Source organism: Triticum aestivum, chromosome 6B (genome assembly GCF_018294505.1).
Source record: "Triticum aestivum cultivar Chinese Spring chromosome 6B, IWGSC CS RefSeq v2.1, whole genome shotgun sequence".
NCBI classification, from domain to species: Eukaryota; Viridiplantae; Streptophyta; class Magnoliopsida; order Poales; family Poaceae; genus Triticum; species Triticum aestivum.
The window spans coordinates 369,512,166-369,537,303 of record NC_057810.1 but is presented as its reverse complement, the minus strand read 5'-3'; positions in this window follow the sequence as shown (position 1 = coordinate 369,537,303).

Sequence of the window (25,138 nt, the reverse complement as noted above, 5' to 3'; positions counted from 1 at the left end):
TAGTAGGTTGTGCACAAGCTCCGTATCCGCCTATTGTGCAATCGTGCTAGCGTCTCTCAAGTATTGTGCAACAAGAGCATTTTCGTGGACTCCACATTTTGGCTCATTTTTGGTTTGCACAATCCCATTATTCTATTTTTGTGTGTGTTTCCGTGTACCACTACTTGCTTGGTCTACTTGTTGCATTTGCGAATTTGCAAATCTTTTTCAACATCTTTGAGTCAAACTAACAATTGCATCAAATTTGTGCCACCATCCTAACCAAGCTCCACCATAAGCTTTTACTTGTGTAGGTGTGAGAACCGACAAGAATTGGTACCAATTGTGCTATTTCATTGTCCGCATTTGAGTGATCTTGATCCACCTTCAACATCGGTCAAGGTACATTTGGTATAAGTTCTTCTCCTTCTCCCACTCACATTTTGTTTGGAATGATGGATAGGCCAAGTTCTTCTACTAACCCACTCTTCATCGAGCAAGACGACGACATGTCATCATTCATCACCAAGAGCCACCTCTTTGGTGCACAACGAGCATTGCATCAAGAGCAACAAGCAATGACTGACCGCATTGACAACCTCGCCACCGACTTGCGACTCTCCGAGAAATGTGCAACGGACTACTTCGACAACAAGCTCGACGCTCACAAGCAAGAGGACAATGCAAGAATGGACGAGATCCATGCCTTGTTGGTGAACCGTCCTACTTCAACTTCTTCATACTCAAGACGGAGCCGCTCAAGTCGACACTCTGACGACACCTTCTTCGGCTAAAGTACACCGACATCAAACACTCTTTGACGAGCCGCTCGTCAAGACCGTCATGCATCTCGCAATCCTCTACACGGCAATCATCCACAAGAGCAAGTCGACGAGCAAGTCCTTCTTCATGAACCTCACCAAGATCCTTTTGCACAAGCCCAACAATGACAACGTCAATATCGCCAAGAGAAAGAACGAGCGCGTCTACATCAAGAGGAACAAGATGCCGAGGCTCAACATCTTCAACAACAACAACGTGAAGCACAAGCTCTTGAGGCGCAGCATGCCCTTCAAGAATCAAGCCGAGCCATCGCCAAACGCAACCGCGATAGGCGAAATCAAGAGGAAGCTCTTCGAGAAGAAATCCAAGAGCGGAACTACCAACCAAGAGTGCAACGACAAGTTCCTCAAGCTCCTCCTCAAGCTCGACAAGATCCTCCACAAGCTCCTCCACAACCTCAAGTTCAACATGAGCAAGAAGACGGCGGACATCCTCCATGCCAAGAGCAACATGAGGTTGACTATCCTCCACGTCAAGGGTGCCATCATCACCATCGACCACAACACAATGAAGAGCAATGCTACATCAAGCTAAAATTCACCATGCCCAAGTTCAATGGAAGTAATGATCCTGAAGAGTACCTCTCATGGGCATCGAAGGTCGACAAAATCTTTTGTTTGCACAACTATGAGGAAGAGAAGAAGATCGCTATGGCATCACTCGAGTTCCAGGATTATGTGCTCATATGGTGGGAACAAGTCCTTGAGCGCCGAGAAGCAAGAGGTGAACCTCCAATCACCACTTGGGCTCAAATGAAAGATGTCATGCGAGCACGTTTTGTGCCCACCTACTACAACCACGATCTCTTCAAGAAGGTCCAACTCATCAAGCAAGGAACAAAGAGTGTTGAAGAATACTACAAGGAAATGGAGATAGCCATGATACGAGCCAATGTCACGGAAAATGATGAGCAAACTATGGCACGCTTCTTGAATGGCCTCAATCATCCCATCAAGAAGATTGCCGACTTCCAACCCTACTCCAACCTCATTGAGCTCGTACATCAAGCTACCAAAGCCGAACGTCAAGTGCAAGATGACTTCAAGTACGCCGAGTTCTCATCCAAGACCTACGGCTTCTCCAACACCCAAGCTTCAATGACTCCTCCAACTTCTACCTCAACCAAGCCATCTAAAAGCACCGACGACAAGTCAAGTTACAAGAAAGCTTCGACAACCTCAAGTTGTCCTCCTCCTACTACAAGAAACTTCAAGCCGCGCGCTTCATCATCTACTCCAACCGACAAGACCGTCAAGACAAGTTCCTTCAAGTGTTTCACTTGCGGCGGCTGAGGACACAAGTCTTTCCAATGAACAAACAAGCGCACCATGATCCTCAATGATGATGGAACCTATGATTCCATGAGTGAAGAAGAAATGGAAGCCCTTGAGCAAGTGGCCATGCACTGGTGCGTGAACGAGGATGAAGATGATCAAGTCTTTTGTGATGAGGATTCGAGCCCCGCTCTCATTGTCTCAAAAGTCTTGACTCTTCAACATCAACAAGAAGAAAACCAACGATGCCACATCTTCCACACAAAGGCCGGCGTCAATGGAAGGTCCGTCAAGTTCACCATCGATGGAGGTAGTTGTCACAACTTCGCAAGTGAATAACTTTGCTCCAAGCTACAATTAGTCAAGATGAAGCACCCGCACCCCTACAAAGTCCAATGGCTAAGCAACTCCGGCACTATACGAGTTGAGCATACGGTCCAAGTCTCCTTCAAAATTGGTGCATATGAGGACACTTTGGAGTATGATGTCGTCCGATGTCCGTTAGCCACCTCCTTCTTGGTCGACCATGGCAATTCGACCGTGGCGTCATCCACAATGGGCATACCAATCACTATAGCTTCAAGATGAAAGGGAAGGAATATGTGCTATGACCTATGTCTCCTAGTCAAGTGATAGCCGACAAGCAAGCCACCCATCGTGGAGAGAACAGTGAGAAAGTGATCCACCCAAAAGAGAGTGAGAGCCACAAGCCAAAACCAAGTGCCTCCACGATGATCGACAAGAAAAACCTCATCCTATTTACCATCAAAAGTGAGATTAGATAAGTGTGTGAGAACCCATCAAGTGTCATGCACTTTGTCCTTGTGTGCAAGGATGGAGAGCCCAAAACTAACACCTCTCACGATCTACCTTTAGTGTTCTCTTCTCTTTTGCAGGAATTCCGAGATGTTTTCCCCGATGAGCTACCTCCGGGTCTACCTCCACTTGGAGGCATTGAGCACCGAATCGACCTCATCCCCGGAGCACCTCTACCAAAAAAGCTCCATACCACGTCAACCCCAAAGAAACTAAGGAGATCCAACAGCAAGTACAACAACTAATCCACAACGGACATGTACGTGAAAGCTTAAGCCCTTGTGCCATTCCCATTATACTTGTGCCCAAACAAGATGGTAGTTTTCGCATGAGCTCGGATTGTAGATCTATCAATGCTATTATCGTTCGCTATAGGCATCCCATTCCTCGCCTAGATGATATGCTTGATGAACTTAGCGGTGCCACCATTTTCTCAAAAATTGATCTTAAAAGTGGCTATTATCAAATCCGCATACAAGAAGGTGATGAATGGAAAACTGCTTTCAAAACCAAATTTGGCTTGTATGAGTGGTTGGTTATGCCTATGGGTTTATCGGAAGCTCCCGGAACTTTTATGCGTCTTATGCATTTTGTGCTTTGTCCTTACATTGGAGTGTTTGTTGTGGTTTACTTCGATGACATTCTTATTTTTAGCAAATCCATGAAAGAGCATCTCAAGCATGTTAGGGCTGTTTTGCAAACTCTTCGCAAGGAACGTCTTTATGCCAACATGAAAAAGTGCACATTTGGTGTTGACAAGCTTCTTTTCTTGGGTTTCGTTGTTTCTTCCAAGGGTGTCCATGTTGATGAATCTAAAATTTAAGCAATTAAAACTTGGCCCCAACCCACCAATTTGCAACAAGTGCATAGCTTTCTTGTCCTTGCGTGTTTTTATCGTCGCTTTGTGAAAGACTTTAGCACCATCGCCACACCTTTGCATGCTTTGAGTAAGAAGAATGCTCCTTTTGTTTGGAGACCTTTGCAATCTACCGCTTTTGATGAGCCCAAATCTTTGCTTACGCATGCTCCGATTCTCGCTTTGCCAAACTTTGACAAAACTTTTGAGGTTCATTGTGATGCAAGTGGTAACGGAATTGGCAGTGTTTTGATGCAAGAAAAATGAGCTATTGCATATTTTAGTGAAAAACTCTCCGGTGCTCAACTTAACTATCCCATCTATGACAAAGAATTGTATGCTTTAGTGCGCGTGCTACAGGTTTGGGAACATTATCTTAGACCCCATGAGTTTGTCATACATACCGATCATGAAACGCTTAAGTTCTTGAAAGGCCAAACTAAGTTAAACAAGCATCATGCCAAATGGAGTGAATTTATTGAATCTTTCCCCTATGTGATCAAATACATTAAGGTAAGGAAAATGTAGTTGTGGATGCCCTCTCCCGCATATGCACGCTTGTCACTAAACTTGAGTTGAATGTTATTGGCTTTGAGCACATAAAAGACTTGTATGTGAATGATCCTTCCTTTACTACTCCTTATGCTAAGTATTTGACGCATACATCTTGGGAACGATATTACCTCAAGGATGATTATCTTATGAGAGCTAACAAACTATGCATTCCCGAGTCTTCTCTTCGTTTGCTCCTTTTGCAAGAGGCTCATGGAGGCGGACTCATGGGACACTTCGGACGCGACAAGGCATTCGCCACGCTCTCTAAGAACTACTTTTGGCCCAAGATGCTCCGCGACGTCTCACGCTTCATCAACCGATGCTCCACATGTCGCAAAGCTAAGTCTAAATCTCAATCCCATGGTCTTTACATGCCTCTTCATATTCCTTATCACCCTTGGGAAGACATTAGCATGGATTTTGTACTTGGTTTGCCTGGAACTCAAAATGGAAAGGATTCCATGGTTGTCGTTGTGGACCGATTTTCTAAGATGGCACATTTCATTCCATGCAACAAGATAGACGATGCTTCACATGTTGCCAATCTCTTTTGTAGGGAAATCTTGCGACTTCATGGAGTACCAAAGACAATCGCCTCCGACCGCGATGTTAAGTTCCTGAGTTACTTTTGGAAGACGCTATGCGCCAAGCTTGGAATCAAGCTCTTGTTCTCGTCCGCATACCATCCTCAAACCAACGGCCAAACGGAGGTGACGAACCGAACGCTCTCCACTCTACTTCGCGTGTTGATCAAGAGGAACATCAAGGAGTGGGAGGAATGTCTACCCATCGCCGAGTACGCCTACAACCATGCAAGACATTCGACTACCGGTAAGTCCCCCTTCGAGGTTGTCTACGGCTTCAACCCGTTGTCCCCATTGGACATTCTACCTCTTCCACTACAAGAGCACACCAACATGGATGCGAGTGCACGAGCAAGCTACATCAAGAAGATGCATGAGGATACAAGGCACACCATCAAGCGCCAAGTACAACGACTAGCGACCAAGCTCAACATTAACAAGCAACCCATCATATTCAACATTGGAGATCTCGTGTGGCTACACCTTCGCAAGGACCGCTTCCCCAACGAACGCAAGTCCAAACTTCTACCTTGAGCCGACGGACCCTTCAAGGTGCTAGCACGCTACAACAACAATGCTTACAAGATTGACCTACCAAGCGACAAGTACAGTGAGCGACATCTTCAACATCAAAGACCACTCGCCATACCATGGTGATGAAGATTTCGATCTGAGGTCGGATCTTTCCAAAGAGGGGGGAGATGATGCGGACCATCCCATGATCATCCCCATGGACGCATCTACATCTCCTACAACACCACTTGGACCTATGACTAGAGCACATGCAAGAGCTCTCGAAACCGAGGTGACATCACTCCTGTCACAATTCCCTTTCGAATCACACGAGACATTGCTACTACCTCAAATGGAGACACTTTGCATACTCAGGTACCAAGGAGTTAGCCATGAAGAAGCTAGGAAGCAAGCAGAACAAGAAGCGGAAGGCATACGTGAAGACGGAGAGGGAAAACGCCAAGTCCTAGGCTGGCTGGACAATTCGGATGAGGGCCCGAACAATCCAGACAGAGCCCGGACGATCCGGCTAACTAGCCCGAAGACACACGAAGCTCAACCCCGAAGCCGGACCATCTGGACACCGACCCGGATCATCCGGACATCGCCTAGACATCCGGACCACCAGACGGACATCCGGACCTGCACCGCCACCGCCTGCGTCACCAGCTCATCCGGGCCACCACCCGGATCATCCGGCCAGAGCCCGTATCATCCGGCTCCTCACCCGGATCATCCGGACCCCGCCTGCGTGTTGGGCTAAGCCCATGTACCCCTTAGCCCCCCTAGCCTATATATAGGACTCCTCTCTTCGAGACTTAGCATTGTGATAGCTCATATTTTGAGATAGAGCCTTGCTCATCCACCCAGATATACTCCATTGAGGGACCGTCACCTCTTCGGAGAAGATCCTTGTTGGATTCAAGACCTCCATTCGGAGAAGACCCTCTTCAAGACCTCCTCACGGAGAAGAACCGGTTACCCTATGTATTGTCCTTTGTTGGATTTGGATCTTGTACACCTTGTGTTTCGATGATCTAGCGCATGTGTGACTTTTATTCTTGTTGGTTGAATGTTCTTCTCTCGTTCCCCTCCTCATGTTCTTCGTGTTCCTCATAAGGATCCTCTCCAAACGTGAAAGATCGGCCTCTAGGGTTCTACCCTACATCACGTGTACTTCACCGCCAAGAAACTGAAGTAGTATTTTCAAGAGCACATTGTCATTGTGGTCAGCACGGGCCCCATCGGTGAAATCATGGGCTGCCGGGATGCCTCTGGCCAGGTCGCCAAGGGGGCGATCAAACTAGCCGACAACACCATCATCTATGAGCCCCGCACCACGATCAAGTCTCAAGCCCTGGCCAACTTCCTCGTCAACTGGATAGAAACCCAGTACCTACCGCCGCCGCCAGATTCAACGCACTGGTGCATGCACTTCGACGGCTCGAAGTTGCAATCCGGCTTGGGAGATGACATCATGCTATCAATCCCGAAGGGCGACTGGCTTCACTACACGCTCCAGATCCAGTTCGCCGCCTCCAACAACGTTGCTGAGTACGAAGACCTCGCGCATGGCCTATGGCTTCCCAAGGAACTCGGCATCCGGCGCATCCTACGCTATGGCGACTCGGACCTGGTGGTACAGTAGTGCTCCACCGAGTGGGACGCCCGAGACACCAACATGGCCAGCTACCGCTTCCTTATCCAGCAGCTCTCCGGCTTCTTCGACGGATGCGATTTCCTCCATGTCCCGCGTGCGGAAAATGAAGTCGTCGACGCACTAGCCAAGATCAGCTCATCCTGGCAAGCCATTTCGTCTGGCGTCTCCCTCGAGCACCTGCACAAGCCGTCCGTCATGCCATCTCCAGACTCCGAGTCCATCTTCGTCCCGAAAGACCCGGCCGCGCCCCTCCCCGGCACAAGCTCGGGGGCCGCCGTCTCCATTCTTGACCCAGAAGCCGCAGAACCCGGCCCAGGGACTGCTGATCCCGACCCAGGGACTGTTGTGTCCGACCCAGCAAATGTCGACTCCAACCTGATCCTTGGGGCTGCGGAACCCAGCCCGGGTACTGCTGAACCCGGCCCGAGGATGCCTTGCTCATCCCGGCCGCTGCCATCCCCGGCCCGGGGGCTACCGCCCCAAAGCCCATCATGGTGGCCGTTTCGTCGTGGTGATAGCTCCATCATGGGCCCTGCCAATCTCAGAGTTCTTGGAGAGCAGAGTCATCCCCATGGACGAGACCGAGGCCCGGCACATTCAACGTCGGGCTTCCGCCTACAGCATCATCAACAACGAGCTCATCAAGCGCAGCTCGACGGGCGTCTTCCAACGCTGCGTCGAGCAGGACAAGGGCATGGAGATCCTCCTCGAGCTACACCAGGGCGAGTGCGGGCACCACGCCACCTCAAGGTCCCTAGTGGCCAAGGCTTTCCGCCATGGTTTCTACTGGCCCACGTATCTGGCCTGAATCTCGAGGGCTACACCGGGTGGGTGCGCTAGCGCGCCCCCACTAACTAGCCCCATGAACAAAGCAGAAGATGAAGGGAAAAAGCTTACTGTCATGGCGCACTCCAGCTTGCGTCCCTGCTCCGCTTCGGCCTGAGCGAAGGCCTGAACCGCTCCACGCGCTCGCGGAGGCGCTGGCTCACGACGGCCATCGCCGCGTCCTCCCGCGTCAAGGGCCTAAAGGCGACCTCGCTAGGCCCAGCCTGAACCGGATGTGCCCCGGCAGCCTGGCGACTCCCAGGCTGGACCACTAGGACGTGGTCGCCCCTCGCTGCCCCCTCCCCGATCAGCGTCTGCTCCGACACGACGACCGGCGTCGCCTATGGCACCCCGTCAGCGGTTGCCCGTGGCTCCTCCTCCAAGGAGGCCCTGCCGCCTCCCCCCTCCACCTCCGCCCACTCGACCACGTCAGTCCGCGACGAACTGTCGTCCTTGATCAGCATGATCTCCCGGTCGTCCACCGCCGTCTCCGCCCGGCCATCCCGGTCGCGCTCCTCCTCCGACCGTGGCACAAGGGCCGTCGTCTCCAGCTCCGTGCCCTCCGGCGCCTCCGGCGCCGCCGGCCTCCCGTCAGCCCGCTCCCTCACCGCTGCGGCCCTGGCCCAAGCCTGGGCTGACGCCTCCTCTATCGCCACCGCGGCCCTGTTCCGGTCCCGCCAGGCAAGACCCTTGGTGTCGGCCGGGTCCAGGCCAAGGTCTGGATCGGCCATCTCCTCATCCCGGTCGATGGCGCTAGACCGGGTCCTCCGGAACACGGCGCCGCCCAAGGACGCGGCCTCCGTCGCTGCCAGCGGCAGTGACACCGGTGACCTAAAGCATGATGAAATAAGCAAATAAGGAAAAAGGAAGCTGATGGAATGGTCCACCAGAGTCAGTGAAAGAGGCTTACCCAACCACTAGCGGAGCAGGCGGTCTCACAGGCACCGCCTGTGGGACGAGCGCTGCTTCATGGTGGGCAGTTTTGCGCCAGCTGCATGGACCACCACACGCTTCACGGCTGGCCTCATAAGCGCCACGTCCCCCTATCCGTGCGGCCGGCTAGACGACCAGACCACATCGCCGCCCTCTTCCCTTGATGCCGCTGTGTCGCCAACTTCGTCAGCATCACCACGCCACCATTGAGCCGGCATCACAAGAAATCAGGACACTGAAACTTACCCGCATGGCGCGTCGCGCCAGCATTGGCGTCGTCTGCCTCCGGATCCTCGAGCAGCACCGCCGCCTCCTCCGAGTTGGCTCGCACCACCTACGTCGTCGCCCCGTCATATGGATGTCGGATGGCGTTCAGCAATACCTCCCTCGTCGTGTCGGGGCGGATAAGAAGATGAGCAGCAGCAAAGAACAAGGACCAAGGACTCACCGCTGGTCCCGGGTTCCCGTGGTTGTAGGGAGGGTTCCCGAACCGCCACTCCTCCTTCAACCCGGCCTTCGAGATGTCGTTGACCCGGCCAAAGATCTTCTCCACAGTCAGGAGCCGGGACAACATCCTGTTGGGGTCCTGAAGACCGGTCAGCTCGCTGATGATGTTGGTTCGGCGCTGTAGCGGCAGAACCCGACGCATGATCAAGGCGGCAATAAGGTCTGTGCCAGTGAGCCCCTCCCGCGCCTTCATCACCGCGACCTGGGCACACAGGTTGAGCACCTCTTGCGATGGATACTTGGGGAAGTAGGACCAGTTGGTCCTCCCCTGCGGCGTCGCATCAACAAAGGGAAGCAAGTTGATGTAATCTACGGCCAGGTTGCTGACGTAGAAAAAAGAGTTCCGCCACTTCTTGGCAGAGTCCTCTAGTGGCATCTTGGGGCACCCCACGCGTGACCGCACTGTGACAACGGCGGCCCCGCAGGCGGACACGGTTCCGGGCCCCGTCCCCTGCCGTTTCAAGAAGAAGAGGCACACCTAGAGGTCGATGGTGGGCTCGACGTCCAGGTGCCCCTTCACAGGGTGATGAACCCAGAGAGCTGCAAAATGGCATTCGCGCCCAAATGGTGCGGCTGGAGCCCGAAGAACTCCAGGAACGAGTGGAAGAAGTCACTCGCTTGGAGACCGAACCCGCGTTTGATGTGCATGAAGAAGGCCACGCGCTCAGTCTCCTCCGGCCGTGGCTCCTACTCGCCCCCCGGCAAGCGCACGGCCACCGCCGTCTCCGGCGGCAGCCGCCGCGTGTTGCGCAGGTACTAGACGTCCCCCTCGCTGATGGTGGATCCCATCCATGAGCCGGACAGCAGCGCTATTTGTGATGCGGGTTGTAAGAAAGAAGACGAGAAGAAAGATTGGCAGCGAAATCTCTCCCGAGAAGGAAGAATGACACGGCAGATGGCAATTGCAGAGAAGGAAGAAGATGGGGATGCGAGTGAGAATAATCCCCGCCGCCCCCTCCCCCCAATTTATAGGTTGCGGCCCGAGCATGGGGAGGTGGTATCGGTTGCACCCGCCCCTCCACTTCCCCACAATAAGTGTGCACGTACCATGCGTAGTAACTACCTCAAGAATATCTATCGGCCCGTGGACGCCGTAATAAATCAGCGCACATAAACCAAGGACGTGAAATGGCGGGCCCAAGATCCTCTCCCTGTCCCGTCGCACATGTGGCCTATCAGGCCCCTTCACTTGCCGAGCACCACGTGGCGCCCACGCCCAACCCAAGAAGATCATGCCCAAGATTCGGTGGACTCCTCGGTTTCCCGCCCATGTCGGGATGTCGTGATCCGGCTTCCGGAAGCCGGCACACAGTGGGGGTTTTCGGACCCGACGGTCGCAAGCTTCATCAACAACCATCTTCTTAGGGGGAAAACTGTGAAGGCCCCCCTGCTTGAAGCCAGCGAGCATTCATAGCTTCGGGGACTAATGTCGGGGGGATAAACCCCGGGCGGGCAGTGGAACACATATCCTTTTCAAAAATATCGGGGCCGGCTGCGCCCCTCAATCTGGCGCGCACTTGGTCGGGTTCATCAACCCGGCCAAGACCCTCAACTTTGCCATGTTCTTCAACCCGGCAGAGCCAAGACTTCCCTAGCAAGCCGGCTCCCGCGTGGCGCCACCCTCAGCCCAGCCACGGGTCATCTCCCGTCCCATCCAAGGTGTACGATGGGACAAGTCCCCGCGGAAGGGACGAGTGTGGCTACAATGCCCCACCTACTCCTCTGGCCGACAGAGGCATGGAACAATGGCCCGTCCACTGCACTGACCGAGGCCGGCATGGCAACAATACCCCACCAACTCCTCTGACTGGCAGAGGCGTGGCAATAGTGGCCCGTCCACTCCGCTGACAGAGGTCGGCATGGCTATGGTGCGCCCATCGTCATTGCTGATGCAAGCCAATGGCGACCAGGCGGTGCACCAGCCGAGCCGACCCGGCCACTCCGTGACGTTCGAGAAGATGGAGAACAGTGCCCATGGCACACGGGGCCCGCGCTCGGTGAACCCGGCCAGCCCTGGCACCCGGCGGGCCCCAACACCGTCTTCCCGAACGCTGACAACATGGCCCCACGGCCTTGTATCTTTACCATTGTAACCCTGGGGGTTGACCTGTAAAACCGCCCAAGAGGCCTCCATTTTAATGCCCACAGACCGATGCGCCAGGTGTCTTCCAGTTATTCGTCATCATTTCCATGTCCTTTGCTTGTGTTTTGCACTTGCCATGTCATCATATGCATTTCATCTGCATGTTTTCAACACTTGCATCTGTTCGGTTTCTCCCGGTTCTCTCTGTTGTCCGTTCTAAGCCCAGACTCACTTGCACGCGCCCGCTGTACCTCCCAGATCTCATTTTGTGAGCCACAGAAAAACGTTCTCGTAATGGGCCGAGAGTTGACATGTGGTCTTGGTACATCACCGGTAGACCGCCTGTCAAGTTGCGTTCCATTTGGAGGTCGTTTGATGCCCCAACGGTTAACCGTGTAACCGCGAAACCCCCTTTCTCCTTGCAGCCTAGCACCCCTCCTTAACAGCCCGCTAGCCCATCTAAACCCTCTCCATGCTCTCTGTCATTGCATCACGATCGTGTGAGCAAAAACTGCACCTCATTTGGACTCTCCTAGCTCCCTCTACCTATATAAAGGCTCCTCCCCCTCCATTTTCGGGTAAAACCCTAGCCTCCTCCTCCTCCCGCTGCCGGACGCGTCCACCCCGCCGCCGGACACGTCCGCGCCGTCGCCCCCAGCCAATCCCAGTCGGCCATGTCACCCCGCCGCCATCCCACCATCGCAGGCCCGCCGGGGCTCGAGGCAGGCCCACCCGGGCCCGGATCTCTGCTGCCGTGCGCCCGCAGGCCCGAGCGCCTTGCGCCCGAGCCGCGCCATCGGGATCCTCGCTCCGTCGCCCCGAGCCGCCTCCGATGATCCCCACCGCCGGACTCCGCTGAGCCGTCGTCTATCGCCGCGCTCGCCTCCCTGCCCTTCGTCGGACCCCGCCGCCCCTCGCCAGCGCGCCCTCGCGCCGCCTCCTGCCGTCCGCCTCCACCATCCCGTGCCGCCCCGCCTCGCGTGCCGCTGCCGCCCCGCACCAGCACCACCACCGCCTGTCGCCGTCAGCCACAGCCCTCCGCCGCTCGTGCGCCGCCTCGGCCCCGCCACCCCGGAGTTCCCGGCCGCCGCGCCGATCGTCGCCCCTCGCCGGAGCCCTCACCGATGCCGGATCTGGTCGGATGGACCAGATCCACCCATCCCTCGTACCAAATTCCCTCGCCCGATCTGGATCCCTCCGTCCCGGATCCACTTCATCCTGATTTTCTGCGAGGTGGAAAGCTGCAGTCCCCGGGAATTTCATCGTATGTGTGCATGTTTGACTAGCTGTAACTTTGTGCGTGTTGCTCTGTTTTGCGTGCATGATATGTAAAAATGTTCACCTCTTGATGCTCTACATGATGGTTGCATTTGCATTCATGTTAGGATTCATCTTGATGCCTTAATATTCGTTGCAGAACTGCTAAGTGATATAATCTGCTGAAAACTGCTGCATGTTATCATCATTTAGGTGTCTTGTGAGTGCTATAACTTTGTCCCCGTTGATCCTATGGTGATGCTATTGATATGCACATGTTCTTATATGCATTATCTACATGTTGGTGTGCTTTTACTTCATGTTAGGGTGCATATAGATATCTTAATCTCTGTTGGAAAAGTGCATGTTGTTGTTAACTGCTGAAAACTGTTATAACTAGCCTATTTCTCTTTTTATATCTTTTTGTGTGATTTTCTTTTGAGCATCATGTCTACATGTTTTAGGAGCATAATTACGTAAAATTTACTGCAATCCATTTATTTATTTTATGCCCTGTAGTGAGTGCATCAAGCTCGTGAAGTGGGCTACTTGATGTTAAAGTTCTGCCTAGTCTGAATCTGTCATATCATGATGCCATGTTTGCTTGATGCTACCAACTAATCCATGCATAATCTGGATATGCTTAGTTGATATGTTTTGTTTCCCATGTTATGTTATATCATTCCATGCCTTTTGATGCCTTATATATGTTCTGCAGCATATGTTTTCATTGCCATGAACATGCCTATATAATGTTCCAATTTTCTGTTAACTTCGTGATGCCATGTTGTGACATTGTTATTGATTAATGTATGCCTCTTTTGGAGATTCTCCAATGACATGTTTTTAAGAATGATATTAGTAATCTATACTATTTTTGATAATTTTGGGTATCATATGCATCAGTTTCATGCTTGCTAACATGCTACCATAATGTTGCTGTTTTACACTTGCTGAAACGGTTTCAACATTCAATATTGTCTTGTTGGTTCCCACTAATCCATGAGCCATATTCATGTTATGTCTAGATGTTATTTGCCTTTTGTTATGTCTACTTTGATTCCATGCCCTTGGTTGCCATGTATAGTTGATGTAGCATCTTTGTTTCATGCCTCCAACATGTCATCATATTAACTTTGCTCATGTATATGCTCATGTGTTATAAAGTTGCATTTTGCATTGATCATATTGGTTTAATCTTGAGTCCTATGAACCTTAACCTTAATGATATTTGATGTATGTTATCTCTAATTTCAGCGCATGTCAAGTTTGTGCTCATATGGTTCATGTAGCCTGTTATTTTGATGATTGCAAAGTGCCTAGTTGTTGTTTTGGCCAGATTGTTGTTATATCTTGTTTGGAGTGTATGTGTTGCACCATTGCTCCATTTTGAACCTGCTCTATATGAAACATGCTTAGAATTGCATGTAGTTTCATTTTATCTTGTTGAATCCTTGTTTTGAGTGTGTTCGCTTGATGTTTGAATGCATTTTGCATCATTGCCATGTTTAACTTGTGTTGCTCATATCTTCTAGGCCATAGCTCTGAATTAAATGAACTTTATATGTAACTTGACTAGATTTTCGCGTAGATCATCTTGGTGCATCTTAACTAGATGTTTAACAACTTGAAGATAAGGTTTATTCAGATCGGGACCAATTTCGAAGTTAGCATATGAGGACTTACCGGATTTGTTATATGTTGTTCCGGACTCATTTACACTTGCTTTGATGTGTTTTTCTTGTATGTATCATATCTTGCCATGAGTAGCATCGTATAGCCTTGTCATGCATCATACTTGGTTGAGCATCATGCCATGTTTATGTGTTGTGTGTTTATCGTGCTGTTTGCTTCTTTCCGGATGTGCTTCTTCCTGATAGTTCATGTTTCGTTGCGACTGTGAGGATTCGTTCGACTACGCTTGGTTCATCTACGCCCGTTCGTCTTCTTCATGGACTTGTTCTTCTTCCTAGCGGGATTTCAGGCAAGATGACCGTTACCCTGGATCTCACTACTATCATTGATATGCTAGCTGTCTCGATGCTATCGCTATGTCGCGCTTCCTGCCACTTGTTTATCAAGCCTTCCAAATTGCCATGACAGCCTCTAACTGTTTTCACCCTCCCTAGAAAACCATTGTTTGGCTATGTTACCACTTTGCTCATCCCTTCTTATAGCATTTCTAGTTGCAGGTTGTTCATGGATATCATGGATATTTTGGGATATCACAATATCTCTTATTTAATGAATGCATCTATATACTTGGTAAAGGGTGGAAGGCTCGGCCTTATGCCTGGTGTTTTGTTCCACTCTTGCCACCGTAGTTTTTGTTATACCAGTGTTATGTTCCTTGATTTTGAGTCCCTAACATGGTGAGGGGTATGGGACCCTCTTGACAGTTTGCTTTCGATAAAACTCTTCCAGCAAGGCCCAACATTGGTTTTCCATTTGCCTAATAACAACAAAAACTTAAATAGGCAATTTTCGCCGGCCCCCTAGTATTCTTAATCAACCCCCGGGACCAGTGCTCCTCTGAGTGTTGGTCCGAAATGGGCAAACTGCGGGGCCATCTCAGGGCAACTCGAGGGCTGGTTTTACTCGTAGGCTGACCTATCTGGTGTGCCCTGAGAACGAGATACACGCAGCTCCTATCGGGATTTGTCGACACATTCGGGCGGTCTTGCTGGTTTTGTTTTACCATTGTCAAAATGACTTGTGCACCGGGATCCCGACTCTGATCGGATGTCCCGCGATGGAGGATTGTCTTCGTGTATCGTGAGCTTAAAATGGGCTAAGTTAGGACACCCCTGTAGGGTTCAAACTTTCGAGAGTCGTGCCCGTGGTTATGTGGCAAATGGGAATTTGTTAATAACCGGTTGTAGAGAACTTGACACCATATTCAAATTAAAATACCCAACCGCGTGTGTAACCGTGATGGTCCCTTTTCGAGTGGGTCGAGAAGAGAACAAGGTGGTGTTATGTTTGAAATAATTAGTTCAGGATCACTTCTTGATCATTACTAGCTTGTGACCGTTTGCGTAGCTTCTCATCTTATTCTTGTACTCGTAAGTTAGCCACCATATCATTGCTTAGTCGCTTGCTGCCACCTCACCACTTATCCTTTCCATGCCCTTTAAGCTTTCATAGTCTTGATACCCATGGTAATGGGATTGTTCAGTCCTCGTGGCTGACAGATTAGTACAACAACAGTTGCAGGTACAGGTTATGCGATGATCATGATGCGACAGCGATGCTTGCTTGTTTTGAGTTCTTCTTCTGCTTTGTCATTCAGGGGATAGGTTCCTGGCCGGCGGCCTGGGCTAGTAGGGTGGATGTCGTTTGAGTTTCTGTTTGTGTTTCATCCGTAGTCGGATGTTGCTCTTATGTATGATGTTGTTCTATTCATGTGGCATTGTATGCCTTTTGTATGTATCCCCATCTATTATGTAATGGTACGATGTAATGATATCCACCTTGCAAAAGCGTCTCCAATATGCGCTTCAATCCTTGGTGGGACCTTTGAGTTCCTTTAGGATAGGGTCACATATTGGGCGTGACATCCATGCACGGGGGTGAAGCGAGCAGATCATCAGTAGAACACACACACTCACACACCAGGAGAGGGAGCAGCCTAAGCCTTGGCCTGCCTTCCTTCTTCCTCCAAACAGCTCTAGGAGCGACTTTGTACTATACCATATAAACCACACTCGGCAGGACTAGGGGTATTATCTCTCCGGAGAGCCCCGAACCGAGGTATGTCTTGCGTCCCTCGCTCGCTCATGCCGACCTCGCCTCTGGAGCCCACCGATGCCCTCGAGCCTCCTCCTCGCTTTAGCCATCCCTTGGCATCTACCGTGCACCCACCACAACAAGTCTTGACTTCAAGTTGAAAGACATCTATCCGATGTGCTGCACAGGAAGCCAAAGGACTGAGGAAGTCCCTGCAGAATTCAGATGCATACTTTCTGGTGCAACAGCAAGTGCTGGAGGATTTAAGCACGAAATAAGAGAAAGCTAATAAGCTTGCTAAGCGTCTTGCCAGCATGGTGGATACCCAGGATATTGTTTCTTGTGCTCTTGTGAAGTGGTTTCAGTGTTGGACTTGTTTTCCTACGACATTTATCTGCACTGGTCGCCAACTTTGACAACGAGTGTATGTAATATGTTGCTTTGTTCCCCATATTTGCACTGGTGGCGAACTTTGATGCCCAATGGATGTAATATGTGTAATAGCCATAATAGCCCAGCGTAAGTTGCTTTCTTATTTATTTCCTTGTTGTCTTGTTTATTTGTCTGCTTGTAGTCAGTGCAGTTCTTTTTCCGCGGTTTGCTAGTGGCTGCAATAACCTATTTTTTGAAACTAGGCCACAATAACCATGGGCTACATATGGACCATTGCCACCATGGCCCTGTTATCTTGTGTAGTGACCATGGGCCTCCTATGGGCCTTCTACGGGGCACAGAAACAATGGGCCTTCTACGGGTCGTAGAATTAATGGGCCTTCTACGGGTCGTATGATCGATTGGCCAAACATGGGCCAATAATGGACCACATTATGGGCCGTAAACGGGCTAGAGTGGGAACCGTCCGTTCATGGGACGACCATAGCGGGCGGTTAATAGGCCGATGAGTATAACGGGCTTGATTATATTGACAGGCATAACGGGTCGTTAATGGGTCGTATTTGATGACGATATGAAAACGGCCCAACGGATTAACGGGCCACAAACAGGCCAACTTTAACCACGGGTTAAATTTGGCCCACAACCGAAACAGGCCAGTAACGGACTGTAAGTAATCGAATGCTGCAAATCAGCCCAAGAATAAATGGGCCGTGTCGAAAGATAACACGGGCTGGAAACGGCCCAATCGAATAATGTTTCGTTAATCGGTATAAAGCGATACATTGTTCATTATGGGCTAGTTTCACCACGGGCTATTAATGGGCCAAGAGTTACAAAGGGCCTCATATGGGCCAAAAGACGTCATGGGCCATACATGGGCCGGAAGTTATAATGGGCTGGAATCATATTGGACGACCAAGATGATGTTACTGGGCCTAATTCAGATAGGCCATAATGGGTCGTGAGTTAGCGGGTTGTAAATGGGCTATATGCAAACAGGCCGCTAACAAGATTTAAGTGGGCCGGCTATTACCTTTTGACCAAGTCAAATGGGTCGGCCTTTTGACCTGAATGGGCCACTATTGGGCCGAGCCACGTGTCGACGTATCATAGGCCCCTCCCGTCCATTCGTTGGATGACAACTATCCCAACGCTGAGCCGACACGTGGATCCCCCGGTGAATGAGAATTTTACACGTGGAAAATCCCCATTGGTCCGGGCTATTTACGGGTTATCGTATCCAAACCGGAACCCAATAACTTAAAGGTGACCCGTTACGGTGGATGCCACGTGTTGGTTACCCTTGACGAAAGAGCTTCCATGACGCGCCATTTATCGTCATGGAAGTGGCTATGCAATGAAGTTATATCCTACTTGTGGTGCATTATTCGGTGTTAGTTATCTTTAATGCTCGTTTATGATCATTTTTGTTTCATGGTTGGTCGCTTCTCAATCTATATGCTAGCCTTAATTTGTACTAAGCAGGAATACTGCTTGTGCATCAAACTCCTTAAACCCAAAGTTGTGACAAATGAGTCCACCATACCTACCTATATGTGGTATTTCCATGTCGTTCCAACTAAATTTGTATGTACCAACTCTAATTTTGAAAATAAATTTCCATTTTGTGTGCCCGTACCGCTCATGAAGCGGTAGGGGGTGGCCAATATTTTCCATGCTAGATATGTTATTCTCAAGATGAGTGTTTATTCACTTGTCATTGCACGAGAGTGTGGCAGGTATGAGGGATGCCCAGTCCTGAAATGAAAAATAATATTTATATGTTGTCAATAATAAATTCCTTGAAAAGTGTTGGTATGGAAGGCACCCGTGGATACGGCTAGCCATTGATTGTGAAAGAATGGTGAGAAAAGGAATAAACTTTATTTTATGTTTGGGAACCACCTATGATTTATCTAGCAAGGAAAGTATTGGGAATTCTCGGTCGTTTTTGTTGACAGGAAAAAGCATGCCTCCCAAAACAATTTTATCTCTCAATTTAAGCTTTGAGCTCTGGCACCTCTACAAATATCTGCTTCCCTCTGCGGAGGGCCTATCTATTTACTTTATGCAATTTTTATTGAGTCTCCATCTTCTCTTATAAAGCACCAACTAGGGAACACTATTATCATACTTGTGCATTGGATATAGCTAATATTTGAGTGTGGTTCATGAATTGATCAATGATTGAGCATAATGGGCTAGGGATAGATTTATTTAGTGTTGATATTTTGAAAGATATGGTTGCTTGTTGATATACTTGAGTATTGATGTCTTCATGTCAATTATAGACTATTGCTTTGAATCATCTAAAAGTCCAAATGTCCATGCCACAAAAGAAAAGCATATATGATGAACATTTTAGGCAGCATTCCCACTGGTACGCGTCGGTGCTATACAAAGGGTTACAAACCCCTTTCCGCGACGGCATTTGGAACCATCGCCTAGTGAGTGTGGGCGATTAGGGGGTCCTTCCCACATGACACAGAAACCGTCGGGGATATGCCCTCCTGACACACACGCTCTGCAAAATGAGGTCGTGTGCGACCGGCGAGCGACCAAATATGGTTATACGTACATTAGTGCTAAAAAAATACAATTATACAGGCAAAATCATTTCCGGTCATAAGTACATCCCACACAGTCAGTCCCCGCAAAACTTTTCCGTTTGTATATACGTCCCACACAGTCGCTGCAAGGAAAACGTTTCCTTTCGTAGGTACATCACACACAATTTTCCCCGTTAAATCGTTTGTGATGGCGTTCCCATCCAAAAAATATTAAAAAATATCATTTGCGTTATTGAATGCATCACACACGGTGTGTAAAAGAAATTGTGTGGCAAACGCTATCCATCACACACAGTTTTGATGCGGTAAACGTTTGCGCAAGGTGGCCTAACGCAAACAGTTTTCAAGAGGATGTCATGTGTCATTGTTTATAGATCCAACACGGTTTATTCCTAGAAACTGTGTGCGTTGCCTTAGGTCATCGTCCACGGTATTTTCTCAATAACCGTTTGCAATAGCAAAAACCAATTAGCAGGCTAAGTCGCCATTAGCAGGCTAATTTCCCTATTATTAATAATTCATTTATTAATCTAATTAACATTCATATTAAACACATAATATATTTTATTCCCATATTAAGGAAGCGGGATTCATAATTGCACTACATCAGAGTACAACATGATAGCTTCAGCACTCAGCTATCCCATTACACAACTGCACCAACACCAAGTTTCACATGACCTTTCAAAATTAGCATCATAGATGGTACATAGACAAATGCATCTCATCGGGAAAACTGCAGAAGCGGAAGGTGAATGTTGAGCCTTCATTGATGTTAAAGGTCTTTGCAACTTTAGGCCAGTGCCTGTGGATGATTGACCGTCCATCCTTCGTCCTCTTCAGGAACACTTCAATATTGAACCGTGGATGTTTTATGAATACCTTCCTCGCCTTGTGTCCATACAGGTGGTTTCAGAGGTAATCATCAGTGAACAGTTTTGGAAAGGCCTAAAAACAAGGATGTGCATAAATACCTTCTCTATATTGGAAATGGGGTAAAGGAATAAAAAGACAAGGTATGATAGTTAGTACCATCCTATAGTGAACTGATGTCTTCTTCATTGTGCAGACAAAGATCTTGTTGTTTTTTGTCGCCAATTTCTTTAGCCTAACAATCTTTCTGAGTTTCTTGACTTGATTGATATTCATGGACAACTCATTTCCCCATGTGCAAAAAGGGTCGAATAGTGGGTCAAAACCTCTGATAGCAGGACCTACATGTGCAAGATCAAATTGTTAAAAACCTAAGTATTAGAATGGTTCCTGCAATTGCACAATAATGTGCTATTAGACAACAGACAATGCACGTGCTAACCTCGATTGTAAACCTCAGTGCTTCCCATTATATTCTTTCCCTGCAACACATATAAGGTAGTTAGTCATCAGGTTAAGTAAGGGTTCGCATGCTATCAGTAAAATATGTTGATGAAAAATAAGCACATTGCAGATTCATCAGATTAATTCAAGCCACATGGAAAACCCATTTATCCAAACCAAGCATCATTAAGAACTAGGAAATATAGCAATTGTATATGTTTCCCATGTATTACGTGCAGCCAAATTCGATTATTCCCCACATGCACAACAATACAAAATTATACCCACAACGATTGGACATTCCATTGCAAAATTGAACCAAGCAGTTAACTAAACACCACAAGAAATGAACCAAACATTAACTGAGCACCACATTGCACAACATAACATACTCCTACTAGAAGATCAGACAGTTAACCAAACCAAGCATGTTTAACAACTTGGAAATATGGTAATTGTATTTGTTTCTCATAGTATAGCTGAATTCAATTTATTTCTCACATGGTACACAATAACAGAATGCACCCACAACAATTGAACATAGCATTGCAGAATGGAACCAAACAATTAACTAAACACCACAACAAATGAACCAAATGTTAACTGAGCACCACATTGCACAATGTATAACATACTAGAAGATCAAACAGTTAACCAAAACCAAGCATGCTTGACAACTTGGAAATATAGCAATTGGATTTGTTTCTCATGTATTTTGTAAAGAAAAAATTGATTTATTTCTCACATGGAAGACAATACAAAATTGCACCCTGAAGAATTGAACATCACATTTGCAGACTTGAACCAAATAGTTAACTGAACACGACAACGAATTAACCAAACAGTTAATAAGGAGCACCACACTGCATGACATATAGAACATATACACTAGAGCAATTTGTTAATGAAAGGCAGGAGCGGCACACGCAATGGGTAAACCGAGCATGCTTAGCCGGCGTAGCTAGCAAATGGCAAGGTGCGCCTCCAAGATCTGGGGGTCGGCACGAATGGCAGCCATCGCGACCTCATCCGTGCATGGAGCCGCGATTTGCTTCTCCGCTGCCAAATGCTCCTTGAGATCCTGGCTATACTGGGTGCACCATGTCTTAGGGCGGCGCTTATTTGGTGGAGGGGTCGTTGATTTGGGTGGAAGGTGTCACGCTCGCGGCGGTGGTCAGGGCATGTGGGATGTGGAAGGAGGAGGATGATGGGAATCGGGTGTGGATTACCTGCCTGGATAGGCGAGGCTGAGCAGCCTGAAGGAGGGTCGCCGGCGAGGGGGCAGCTCTGAAAGCAAGGAGTTAAGGTTTCAACTTGGAAAGGAAGATGGAATTAGGGGAAATGTGGCTTTTGGTAAGGGGGGTAGATATTTCCGCGGAAGCTGAAAATTTGGAACCGCTTCAGCGAAAAACAGGCGCGCAAAGTGTCATTAGACATTGCCCTCAGGGCACGGGTTCACGTCCCCATCTTTCACCGGCGACGATTGAACAATGAAATGATATTTGGGGAGCGAGCTAGTGTGCTTGACATGCCGGCTATGGACTATAGCCGACGAACCTCCTCGTGTAAGCCATAGGCATACTATACACCGATGGTGCTCCAGCATATTTTGTACTCCATCTCACGGTTGCTGATAATAAACTGTGTGGGATCTACTTAATTTTTCATATTGATTTGAATTACATAATGGGGTCACAGCTACAAAGGATGGTGTTTGAATTGCTAGAACTTCTGTTTGTAGTGAACATGCAACTATAGGTGTGTCGTCAAAAAATTTGGAATTATTCAGGGTTCATTTGGACATTTTTATACGGTAACTTGGTTTTCTAGGCATTTCAGGTGCACAATTCAAAATTAAACCACATGCACATGCTCCGGTGCACCCAAAATGGGTTGTAAAATGGTATATGTGTCCATGGGTTGAAGCTTATGTCCCATTCAAGAAATGGGGATGAATTTCAAACACCACGGCACCGTGGCTCTCCGGCAAATGTTGAGGTGCTTGCTTTTGTAACTCTATTAAATACAAAACACGTCTAAAATTCATGAACCTTGGCAAGCTATCATGGAACGGCATCAAGATGCTGGGATAAAAAGTATTGTCCCATTTGGGCCAGGTTATGGTATATTCTTCTCGCAAACCAGAGCTTCTCTCATAACAAACATGATGGTTTTGGTAGGGAACGTGCCACCTTGTGGGATGAAACGATATATGTTGCATCTTCTTACTTTCAAAAAAAATTCTCGTGTCAACATAAAACAACATGAGTGTTTGCAATTTTTGGGATATTTCGGGGTTCGCGTGGACATTTTTATACATTAACTGAGTTTTCAATGCATTCATGTGCATAATTCAAATTTGAACTACATGCACATGCTCCAATACATATAAACGAGTTGAAAAATCAAATGTGTGTCCTTGGTTGCAACCTTAGGTCCCATGCAAGAAATGAGAATGAATGACAAACACCTTTGCCATTGTCGCTCGGCTGCTAACATTGAGATACATGGTTTTAAAATTCTAGTAAATCGAATACTCGTCTGAAATTCATGAAACTTGACATGCTATCATGGAACGGCAGCAACATGCAGTGGTAAAAATATTGTTCCATTTGGGGCAGGTTGGGGTATAAGCTTCTCACAAACCAGAGTTTCTCGCAACAAGCCTCATGGTTACGGTAGGGAACGTTTCACCTTTCTGGACGAAATGATATTCATTGCCTCTTCTTGATTTCAATTTTTGTTCTAGTGTCAACATATAGAACAACTGGAGTGTTGTGTTAAATTGTGAATTTTTTTGGGGTTCGTTAGGACATTTTTATGCATTAATTGACCTTTCAATGCATTTATGTGCATAATTCAAATTTGAACTACATGCACATGCTCTAATGGATATAAATTGGTTGAAAATTCAAAACTGTCTCCTTGGTTGCATGCTTACGTTCCATGCAAGAAATGAGAATGAATGTCAAACACCCTGCCACCGTCACTCGGCCACAAACATTGATATACCTGATTTTTAAATTCTAGTAAATCCAAAACTCGTCTGTAATTCATGAAACATGGCATTCTATCATGGAGCGGCATCAACATGCCGTCGTAACTATTTGTCCCATTTGGGGCAGGTTTGGGTATAAGCTTCTTAGAAACCAGAGCTTCTCACAACAAGCCTGATGGTTTCGGTAGGGAACGTTTCACCTTTCTGGATGAAACGATAGCCGTTGTCTCTTCTTGATTTAAGTTTTTTTCTCTAGTGTCAACATAGAACAACATGAGTGTTGTGTTAATTTTTGGAATTTTGGGGGTTCGTTAGCACATTTCTTATGCATTAATTGAGTTTCCAATGCATTTATGTGCATAATTCAAATTTGAACTAAATGCACATGCTCTAATGCATTTAAATTGGTCGAAAATTCAAATATGTGTCCTTGGTTGCATGCTTAGGTCCCATGCAAAAAATGGTAATGAATGTCAAACACCCTGCCACCGTTACTCGGCCGCAAACATTGAGATGCCTGGTTTTTAAATTCTAGTGATTCCAAAAGTCGTCTGAAATTCATGAAACCTAGCATGCTATCATGGAATGGCACCCGCATGCCATGGTAAATTTTTTGTCCCATTTGGGGCAGGTTTGGGTATAAGCTTCTCACAAACCAGATCTTCTCACAGCAAGCTTGATGGTTTCGGTAGGGAACGTGCCACCTTTGGGGACGAAACGATACCCGTTGCCTGTTATTGCTTTCAAAAAATTTCTAGTGTCAACATAGAACAACAAGAGTGTTGTGTTCAATTTTGGAATTTTTCGGGGTTCGTTTGGACATTTTTATATATTAACTGGGTTTTCTAAGCATTTTATGTGCATACTTCAAATTTGAACTACATGCACAAGCTCCAGTGCATATAAATTGGTTGAAAAATCAAATATGTGTCCTTGGGTGAATGCTTAGGTCCCATGCAATAAATGGGAATAAATTTCAAACACCAGCACCATTGACTGTAGGCAAAACGTTGAGATACTTTGTTTTTAGATTCTAGTAAATCCAAAACTCGTCTAAAATTCATGAAACTTGGCATGCTACCATCAAATGGCACCCGACATGCTGTGGTAATTTTCGTGTCCATTTTGAGAGAAGGCGCACTCGAATAAAAGTCAACAGAGGCATTTTGAAACAACTAGCTGCCACTCTAACATCGCAAACGTTTTAGATAGGACACCCGTATTTACACTGAGAGCCTCCCCAGTAAGCCAAGGGAAAATGTGCCGAGCATGATTTGTTTAGCTCTTCATCACAAAAGTTTTAGATAGAACACCTGTATTCAATGTGAGAGCTATGGTCTTCTGCAGTAACCCAAGGGAAAATTCGCTATGCAGGATTTGTGCATCTCTTCAACGCAAACGGTTCAGATTGAATAAGGTATGCAAAGCGAGACTTCGGCGCTA